The following is an 11,693-nucleotide window of genomic DNA, read 5'->3' as shown; positions in this document are numbered from 1 at the left end:
TTGAGTTCAAATGTTTTATAAAAGCACTCTCACCAGGTGAGGGAGCTGGGGAGCATTTCTTAAGCGTTTTCGTGACTAAAGAGCATATTTTAAAGTGTAAATTTTAAGAGATATTATTCAAAATATGGGAGAAATTTTCCCTGATAGCATTCAAATGGCACATTTCTTAGCTAGAATACCAAACACATGAACTACAAAAGGAAAAGATCAATAAATTGGACTTCATCAAAAAAAAAACCTTTAAAAAGAAAAGAAAAAGAAAAAAGGGGCCGGCCTCATGGCCAAGTGGTTAAATTCCCACGCTCTGCTTCTGCGGCCCAGGGTTTCGCTGGTTCGGATCCTGCGTGCAGACATGGCACTGCTCATCAAGCCATGCTGAGGCGGCATCCCACATGCCACAACTAGAAGAACCCACAGCTAAAAATATACAACTATGTACCAGGGGGCTTTGGGGAGAAAAAGGAAAAATAAAATCTTAAAAAAAAAATTAAAAACTTTTGCTCTTCAAAGAACATGAAAAGACAAATCACCACTAGGAAGAAAATAGTTGCAAGTCATTATCAGACAAAGGAGTTGTATCCAGGGTATATAAAGAACTCTTACAATTCAATATAAGACAAACAACTCAATTCAAAATGGGCAAAAGATTTAAACATTGACCTCACCAAAAAAATGCTCAATATCAGAAGGCAATAGGGAAATGCAAATTAAAACCACAATGAGAAACCACTATGCATCCACTAGAATGGCTAAAATTTAAAAAGACTGATCATACCAGATACTGGCAAAGATGTGGAACAAATGGAACTCTCCTACACTGCTGATGGGAATGTAAAATAGTTTAAACGCTCTGGAAAATAGTTCGTAAGTGTCTTAAAAAGTTAAACATATGCCCATATTATTCTTAGATATCTACCCAAGAGAAATGAAAACATATCCTTATAAAGACTTGTACACACATCTTCATAGCAGCATTATTTGGAATAGCCAAAAAACCGGAAATGATGCAAATGTCCATCAAAAGGTGGAGCGATAAATTGTGGTATTTCCATAAAATGGCGTACTACTCAGCAATCAATGGACTATCGATATATACAACAACATAGGTGAACCTCAGTAATTATGCTGAATGAAAGAAGCCAGACAAAAAGGGGCACGTTAAAGTGTATACATTGTCCAATTCCGTTTATATAAAATTCTAGAGAGTGCAAACTATAGTGGGGGCAAGGGACAGATGAGGGAGAGATTCTAAAGGGGCCAGAGAAAACTGTTGGAGGGTGATGCACGTGTTCATTACCTTGATTGTGCTCGTGGTTTCTCCTCGTAAGTCAGAACTGTTCAAATTTTATACTTTCAAACGTATGTCATCTATCTTATGTGATAATGCCTCAATAAATATGTAAAAAGAAAGATTGAAAGGATAAGTTTTTAAAATATGGAAGAAAATTCCCTCAATAGCATTTCAATTAACTTGCTTATATTTAAAGTTTCCAGTTATTAAGGGTATATAGCGCTGAATTTTGGATCTGTTACCTTACAGGAATCGAACGAGTAATCACTTTTTATCTTCTTATTGTTATTTTTAATTTTTTTGTATTAAAAAGCAGACAAACAAAAAAAACAAGTACTACAGTTATTAGGAGAGGAAGAAAAAGGGCCTTGTGAATTAGCTGGTTATTTCATTTTAGAATTATTCTCTCCAGCAGTCTTAACACTTCAAGGTGAGAACGTTTCCTTTTATTTTTACATTGCAAACTAGCTAAATGGCTTGAAATAAAACAAAATGTCACATGAAAAGAAACCATATTTTTTTATTGCTGCTAAGGGTTGAAAAGTTGTGACAAAAAGTTTTGAGTAAAAGCCAGGGAATATTTCTTTTTTATATTATATACGTAATTATATATATAATATATACATATATATTTGTATATATACATAATTATATATATTATATATACATAATTATATATTATATGTAATATAATATATAATATAATATGTAACATTGCAGCATGTAACAGAATTTTTCAGAAACTCGCTAAAGATTTTTCCTTCTCTTAAATAGTATGATTCTACAGATATTTATACAAAGAGCACAGGAAAGCACATGAACAGGGTGGCTTCTTTGGTTTCAGTGAGCTCTCAGGTAAGTGGCTCATTGCTGTGGAAAGAGCCTGGGGCCAGCGAGATGCTAGGCCTGGGTCCTATCCAATATCTGCTACTGATTTATAGTGCAACCCAAACTTTTCTGGGTACCAATATCTTCTATAAAACAGAGGTCATACTACTTAATTTATGTGCTTCAAGATATTGTTTACACGATCTGGTCAGAAAGAGAAGGGAGAGATTTATTCACTCAACAAGTATTTACTGATTGTCTATATGCCAAGTATGGTTCTTGGAGCCAGTGATGAAATGGTGAACAAGACAGATGAGGTTCTGCTCTTCCAACAGGGAACCAGACAATAAGTAAATAAATAAACAAAGAAGAATAAAAGGAGAAAATAAGGTGGTAATGTGACAGAGAGTGACTAGAGGGACAATGTAGAAAGAGTGAGGAAGTGACATTTGTGCAGAGTCCTTACGGCAAAAAGTAGGCAGGCAAGCAAAGGCCTGAGGGAAGACTGCCCTATGCTGAGTAAACAGGAAGCCCGTAGACCCTGAGTTGGGAACAAGCAGGTGTGTTCCGAAGGAGGAAAGAAGGTCACCGTCCCAGAATTTGGTGACCAAGGGGAAAGTGGGATGAGGTGAGGGAAGAGGAGGCAGAGCTGGGAAGTTCTGATGAGGGTTTTGGAGATGGATCTATTGGTGGGCCCTAAGCAGTAGATTAATGTGTGTTTGTCTTTTAAGATCTTCTAGCTGCTGTGTGGAGAATGGACTATCAGGAGGCCAGAGGGAAAGCAGAGGGCCAGGTAGGATTCCTGACATGTTTTGGAGATAGAACTTAAAGGCAGGCCCACCCCTAATGTTTGCAGGACACAGAGCTAGAGAACAAATGGAGGCCCAATACCAAATGCTTACATATGTAAAGCTGTAAATTAACCTGCAGATCACTAAATAAAATATGTTCTATCCTCCTATCTTGAAAAATATACTTTTATAACAATGTGGAAGTCCAGATTAGAATTTAGATTTCTCAGATTCCTTGGAATGCCATAATGGAACATGGGGAGAGGTGGCCCCTAGCTTTCCTTCCTCTGTCTGCTTCTCCTTCTCTTCCCATCTTCAACCCTATCCCACACTGCAAAGACCTTCACCCGCCGGTGCATGGACATCCAGCCCACCGGCCAAGCTCTGTCCACATCTTCCTCATATAGGCCCTCGGCCACCCCTCGAACCTAGGGGAGTCTGTGCCTGGGTGCAGTCTGCCACTCTGCTTTCAGGAGGGTGGACCAGGGGGAGAGCACCCTACAGGCGCTGGGAGCAAGCCTTAGATTCCCTGTATTGTTCGGACAGGGAACTCTGGAGTCTTGGGTGACCAGAGATTGGTCTAGAAGGGGGAGCACAGGCTCCGTTCAAGCATGGCTCGTTGGCCCTGTGGACTCCTCACAACATGGAGAGGAGTGTAGCCAGATGAGGGCCAGAGTGGAGCCTCAGAAGCCCAGGGCTCAGAGGAGGACTGCTCAGAGCTTTGTGACAGGTTCAGTGTGAGTTGTGCTGGCAAGAGAAGCATGAAGGTGGCTACTGTGGGTGACGGAGTGGAATACAATGCTCCAATTTAGATGTTTTGAGTCTGAGATGCCCACTGATGCATCCAAGTAGAAATTCCAAGGAGGCAGGAGCCGAAACTCAGGAGGAGGGGTCTAGACCAGCAGGAATAAAATCGGGAGCTCATCAGTGTACAGAAGGTAGAGGTCACCCAAGCAGAGAGTGTCAGCAAAAAAGGGACCAGGTCTGAGGCACTATCAACCAATAAATGCTCAACCAACAAAATCTGGAAAATACTGAAAAGCACAAAATAAAAAAAAAAGATAGTCTTACCCGTACTTGCACCTCCTAGAAATAAACACTGTTAACATTTTGAGATACTTCCCTTATCTTCTCTCTCTCCATCTCTCTCTCTGCCATACATGTTCATACTGTATTTAAGTATAAAATAGTGTTCATATGTACGTACTTTTTATAAGTGCTTTTTTCACTTACTATTTTTGGAACGTTTTCCCACGCCATTGCCATTACTCTTTTAAAGAGAGATTTTTAAACTGATACATTGAATTCTTTCGTGTAGATACGTCATAAAATCCTATATTTTTAGACATGAAATGTTTTAAGATAATGTAATTTATTACTGTTGTGTGTGTGTGAAAGATTGGCCCTGAGCTAACATCTGTTAGCTCAATCTTCCTCTTTTTGCTTGAGGAAGATTGTCGCTGAGCTAATGTCTACGCCAATCTTCCTCTATTTTAGGTAGGATGCCACCACAGCATGGTTTGAAGAGCAGTGCTATGTCCACACCTGGAATCCGAACCAGAGAACACTGGGCCACCAAAGCAGAGCGCAGGAACTTAACCATCATGCCACAGGGCTGCCTCCAATTTATTACTTTTTAACACAGAGAAATCCAAAGAAGGAAGGCAAAAATTGTTCATAATCTTCCCACCTAGGAAAGATCTTTTGATGTTTTTGAGGAAAATAAAATAAAGTAGTACATCTACATGGACAGAAAAATCAAACAATACAAAAAGGTACAAAATGAAAAGTGAAAGCTTTTCTTTCCACTCAACAAGTCTTTCTTTTTTTTTTTTTTTTCAAGATTGGCACCCGAGCTAACATCTATTGCCAATCTTCTTTCTTTCTTTTTGTTTTCTTCTTCTCCCCAAAGCCTCCCAGTATATAGTTGTATATTCTAGTTGTAGGTCCTTCTGGCTCTGCTCTGTGAGATGCTGCCTCGGCATGGCTTGATGAGTGGTGCTAGGTCTGTGCCTGGGGTCTGAACCGGTGAAACCCTGGGCAGCTGAAGGGGAGCGCAGAAACTCAACCACTTGTCCACGGGGCCGGCCCCAAGTTTTTCTTTCTAAAGATAATTACTGTTAACAAATTCTTATAGTTTCTTCCAAGAAAAAATAAACATTGTATTCAATAAAAGAGACCAAACAAGTTGGGTATAAAAGAAAATTTAGGGGCTGGCCCCGTGGCCGAGTGGTTAAGTTCGCGCGCTCCGCTGCAGGCGGCCCAGTGTTTCGTCGGTTCGAATCCTGGGCGCGGACATGGCACTGCTCGTCAGACCATGCTGAGGCAGCGTCCCACATGCCACAACTAGAGGAACCCACAACGAAGAATACACAACTATGTGCCGGGGGGCTTTGGGGAGAAAAGGGAAAAAATAAAATCTTTAAAAAAAGAAAATTTAATTTGTGCCTACATCTTGTTAATACGAGTAATGCTGAAATAAACATCCCTGCTGCACATAAACCTTTGTGCGCATCTCTGATTATTTCCCTAAAATAAATTCCTAAATTTGAACTTATGCATTATGGACATTATATGAAATTGTGTTTTTTTTTTTTTTTAACAGTTTATAAACTAAGTTTGAACGGCACCTAGATTTGTCAGCTTCTAAGTTTGGCCCCAAATTCGCAGAACTCAAAAGTAGTGTGGATTATGATCTACCCAAATCTATTGAACTTATGCCAAAAACAGTTTTGATATCACTTAAATTGAAGGTAAGTAATCAAAATTAGAGAAAGGGATGGTAGATAAAGAAAAAAAATCATATTATTGTTGTTTATGGCATTACCAAGATCTGTAGTGTTTTTATAATTGGAGATAACTGAAAATATCATGGTCAAAGTGGCCTGAGGACTGTCAACAAAACGAAGTTCACCTGTCTGCTATGAGCAAGGTACCGAGACTTTTTAAAAGATCATTGACCTTGAAATCAGGAGATGTGTCCCTGTTCTACCCTTAACCAGCTGTGTGACCTCGAAGGACACCACTGAACCCTCTGAGGCTCAGTTTTCCCCCTTTATAAAATGACACCATTAAACACCCTGACCTCTATGTTCCAGCTCTAAAATTCTAAAATGAACTCAGTCTCCCATTCTCCATATGCCGAAGCCCCATATCAGATGCCAGTGTAGGATCTTGTTATAAAGGTCTGTCTATTCAGAGAAAGCACACACAGGGGCAAGGATACACAGCCATATGCTTCAGTAGTAATTAAGATGACATGACAATGCTGTCATTAAAATAACAATACTATACTTTGTATTTTATGAAACTGTACAATTAAAACAATCTGGCACATTGCAGAGAAGAGATCCCTTGCTCCCTAGGAATATATAGAACTACAAAACACATCTATATATCATAACTGTAGTTTACAATATCTTAATGTATACATAAACCCAGGAGTATGTGTCATTGTTGGAGACAAAACTCTTTCAGGCAAATTCTCAGCTCTCTGTAAGCTGACCTGGCCTCTGAACAAGAGCGTGAATTATAAAAAAAGATTGATAGACTTAAGATGACCCTGCCTGTGTAGGCCCCATATGCTCTTATCACAGCTCCCAGGTCACCGGAGGTCAAATGGTCACTCTTATTTTAAATTTCCTGCCTGTAATCTTTGCTAAGCACTTGGCAGGAAAAGGATGATGCAGGGGTTTTCCACTGAGTGGAAGAAAGCGTGAAAAAAAAGACCAACGATGACAACCATTCAAATGAATGTCCTGGGAAAGAGACTTGTTTAATCTCAGACCAAATTTGAGAATAAGAGTATCTGGAATCCTGGACTGTGATTCCAAAGGAAGTCAAGACTTCCTTCTCCACAGCTGCCCTCTAGGAAGCTGAAGCGTCCCAAGCATATCTTCTTTCACTGCGTGACCTGAATGAAAAGCCAAGTAGCATGTCTCCCCTCCTTGATGCCAAGCCAGGGCGAGGTGCCTACCCACACTCCTCTCCAAAAAAAGGTGCCAGATCTGACATCCTGTCTGGGCGAAGCCACATCCTTAGACAGCAATTGAAATTGCATCATCCTTCACCTTGTTGAGGCATCCTTTCCCTCAAATGGAGGGCAGTGACCATAAAAAGTGGCTCCCAAAATAACCCGGTGGTTTCATTGCGTTTGGAATGTCTGACATCCAGAACTGAGGAAGCGGATGTATCTTCTCTGCAGGGAGAGGGGAGGGTAGTGTTACCCCTCACACCGTGACCCTTCACTCCGATACTCAATAGCAACAGCTGCCAAATTCATAGGAGCTTAAACATCTAGACAATGGATTATATTCCTTATCTATTTATTTTAAAATTTTAAAAATTAGCCCCACCCTGAACAGAATGAATTATAGGCAAAAGGAGTTAATGATAGTAAAAGCATTTAATAAAGAGTCAGGGTTCTCTCATGACTAGAGAGTAGGAAAATGTGGTATTAAAATGAGAAAAAAACGTAACGTGGAATTTCTTCATATGGAATAATTTCTGTTTGCAATAACTTGACTTTTTTTTTTAATTTCCCAACTGAATTTTTCACAATAAGAGAATAAAAGATCTTAATTTATAGAGGCCGGCCTGGTGGGGCAGCGGTTAAGCGCGCACACTCTGCTTTGGCAGCTCGGGGTTTGTCGGTTTGGAGCCCGGATGCTGACATGGCACCGCTTGGCAAGCCATACTGTAGTAGGCGTCCCATATATCAAATGGAGGAAGATGGACACAGATGTTAGCTCAGGGCCAGTCTTCCTCAGCAAAAAGAGGAGGATTGGCAGCAGATGTTAGCTCAGGGCTGATCTTCCTCAAAGAAAAAAAAAGATCTTAATTTATAAGAAGCAAATATAGACTTACCGCTAAAATAAAACTCATAAATTGATAATATCATAAAATTCACTGATCCTATACTATCAATGCATGTTAGTATGGTTAAGATAAGCACAGGATTCCATAATGTAAGCAGAAGTTATCATTGAATAGTGTATCATGAATGGTTTTTATTATCTTTTTTATACTTTCCTAGTTTTTTCCCCCACATAATAAGCTGGTATTGGTTATATAACTTTTTAAAAACACACAAAATTTGAAACAAAAACCAAAATGCTCAGAAGTAAATGTTTTAATGTAGGGAAAGCCTATATTATTCTTTCACTCTAAAAAGCAAAACAGAACAAATTAAAATATGTTTTGCTCAGTCTGATCTGTTTCCTGAGAAAAAAAGTTTTGTTGTGATTTCTCTATTTTTTCCCCAGTTTTATTGGGATATAATTGACACATAACATTTGTAAGTTTAAAGTGTACAATGTGTTGATTTGATACATTTATATGCTGCAAAATGATTATCAACATAGCATTAGCTAACACATCCATCCTGTCACACAATTACCATTCTTTTTTTGTGGTGAGAACATTTAAGATCTACTCTAGTAACAACATGCAAGTATATAATACAATACTATTAGCTATAATCACCACGCTGTACATTGTATTCTCACAACTTGTTAATCTTAGAACTACAGGTTTGTACCCTTTGACCAATATCTCCGCATTTCCTCCCCCCTCCCGCCAACCCCTAGTAACCACCGCTCTACTCTCTGTTTCTCTGAGTTTGGCTTTTCAGATTCCACATATAAGTAATATCACACAGTATTTATCTTTCTCTCTTTGATTTATCTAACTTAGCATAATGCCCTCAAGGTCCATCCATGTTGTCACGAATAGCAGGATTTCCTTGTTTCTCATGGCTGAATAATATTCCATTGTATAGATATACCACATCTTCTTTATCCGTTCACCTGTTGATGGACACTTAGGTTGTTTCCCACATCTTGGCTATTGTGAATAATGCTGCAATGAACATGGGAGTACAGATATCTCTATGAGACCCTAACCTCAATTCCTTTGGATATATACCCAGAAGTGAGATTTCCGGATCATATGGTAGTCCTATTTTTAATTTCCTTTTTTTCTTTTTGAGGAAACTTCATACTATTTTCCACAGTGGCTGTATCAATTTGCATTCCCACCCATAGTGCATAAGGGTTCTCTTTTCTCCCTACTCTGCCAACATTTATCTCTCTCTTTTTTTTTTTTTGGAAGATTAGCCCTGAGCACCAATCTTCCTCTTTTTTTTGCTGAGGAAGTCTGGCCCTGAGCTAACATCCATGCCCATCTTCCTCTACTTTATATGTGGGACGCCTGCCACAGTGTGGCTTGATAAGCAGAGCATAGGTCCACACCTGGGAACTGAACCGGCGAACCCTGGGCTGCCAAAGCGGAACATGCAAACTTAACTGCTGCACCACCAGGCTGGCCCCATTACCTCTTGTTGTTTTGATGACAGTCATTTGAACAGGTGTGAGGTGATATCTCATTGTGGTTTTCATTTGCATTTCTCTGATGATTAGTGATGTCAAGGGAATTTCTTTTTCTTTTCTCTAGTAATTGTTTTATTGAAAGGTAACATACATCCAGAAAAGTACATAAATCATAAATGGAATGCGCTTGTGTAACTTCCACCCAGATCAAGAAAGCAAACTCTATCAGCACCCTAAAAGCCCCCTTCAACTCACCTTCCTATTATTCTTCTCCTCAAGGATAACCACTATCCCAACTTCTACCGCCATAGATGAGGTTTACCAGTTTTCAAATTTATATAAAGTAGTATTACTTTCTTGTGCTTAGCTTCTTCTACTCAGCATTATCCTTTACTGTTGGTGGACATTTGAATTGCTTCCCTAATAACTATCACAAATAGGGTTGCTATGAACATTCTTGTACATGTTTTTTGGTGAACATTTATTGATTTCTGTAGGTGTACGCCTAGGGGTAGAATATCTGGTCGCAGGGTAGATGTAAGTTAACCTTAGTAGATACTGCCAAACAGTTTTCCAAACTGGTTGCACGGATTTATACTCCCACCATCAGTGTAAGAGAGTCCCATCCTAGTTCCTCCACATCTTATCAACATTTGATATTATTTATCCTTTTCAACTTAGCCAGAACAGTGGGTGTAGTATCATAGTGGGGTTTTTTTAATTGTGGTAAAGCATACATAAAAATTTACCATTTTGACCATTTTTAAGTGTAGAATTTAGTGGGATCGAGTACTCACACTGTAATTTTAATTTGCATTTTCCTGATAACCAAAAAAGTTCAGGGTCTTTTCCCGATTATTGACCACTTGGATATCTTTTTTTTTTAAGTGCCTATTCAAATCGTCTGCCCGTTTTTCTATTGGATTGTCTGTGTTTTTCTTGTTAATGTGTAGAAGTTCTTTATATATTATGGATATGAGTTCTCTTTCCAATATGTCCATTGCAAATTTCTTCTCTCTTTCTACGTTTTTTGAAGGTCAGAAGTAACTAACATTAATGTAGTACAATTTATCATATTTTTCCTTTATGATTTTTTTGTGTGTCTTGTTTAACCAATATTTGCTTATCCTAATGTTATGAAAATATTCGCCAATATTTTCTTTGAAAAGTTTTATTTAGTTCTATAATCCATCTGGAGTTGATTTGCTATGTATGGTGTGATGACAGGTCAAGACATTTTTTTCCATATGGATATTCAACCGACCCAGCAACATTTATTTAAAAGACTGTCCTCCCGGTGGCCCAGTGGCATAGTGGTTAAGTTCACATGCTCTGCTTTGGCAGCCTGGGGTTTACAGGTTGGGATCCTGGGCAAAGACTTACACACCACTCATCAAGCCATGCTATGGTGGTGTCCCACATACAAAATAGAGGAAGATTGGCACAGATATTGACTCAGGGCCAATCTTCCTCACCAAAAAAAAAAAAAAGAAAAGAAAAGAAAAGAAAAGAAAAGAAAAAAGTAATTAAAGACTATCCTTTCCCCCACTGCACTGTTTCGACAACTTTGTCATAAATCAGGTGATCAAATACATATGGGTTTGTTCCCAGACTCTTTATTCTACTCCATTGGTCTATTTGTCTATCTTTGTGCCAGTGACATACTGTCTTAAACACTCAATCTTACATAGATCTTGATATCTGGTAGTGTAAATCCTCTGGCTCTGTTCTTTAAGACTGTCTTGGTTATTCCATTTCCCCCCTTAATTTCTTTGTTGATGTTGTTGTTTTAACAACAGCTTTTTTGTTGTTAGTGCCCTCAAGTGGATTCTGGGTCTTAGCCACCCCATGTACTACACAGCAGAACCCTGCCCCGTCTTTTTGCACAATCCTCTCACCTTCTGGCGCTATATCAGACAATGTTCTGTTGCTATTCATAGGATTTTCATGGCCAATTTTTTGGAAGTGGGTGGCCACAGCCTTCTTGCTAGTCTGTCTAGTCTGGAAGCTCCACTGAAACCTGTCCATCATGGGTGACTCTGCCGGTGTTTGAAATACTGATGGCATAGCGGGTGATGTGGTGTCCCTGACCTGGAAACGAACCCAGGCAGTGGTGAGAGTGTGGAATCTCAACCACTAGACCATCAGGGATGGCTAATAACAGCTTTATGAAGAAACAGTTCACATACCATACAATTCACCCATTTAAAGTGTACAATTCAATAGTTTTAATAAACTCACAGAAATGTGCAACTATCATCACTGTCAATTTTAGGACATTTTCATCACCTCATTAAGAAACCCCTACCTTTTAGCTATCATTCTACTATTCCTCATTGACCTGCCCCACCAAGCCCTGAGCAATCGGATTAATCTACTTTCTGTCTCTAAAGATTTGCCTATTCTGGACATTTCATGTAAATGCTATCATATAATACATGGTCTTTTGTGAAT

Source organism: Equus przewalskii, chromosome 1 (genome assembly GCF_037783145.1).
Source record: "Equus przewalskii isolate Varuska chromosome 1, EquPr2, whole genome shotgun sequence".
NCBI classification, from domain to species: domain Eukaryota; kingdom Metazoa; phylum Chordata; class Mammalia; order Perissodactyla; family Equidae; genus Equus; species Equus przewalskii.
This window is presented reverse-complemented; position numbering follows the sequence as displayed.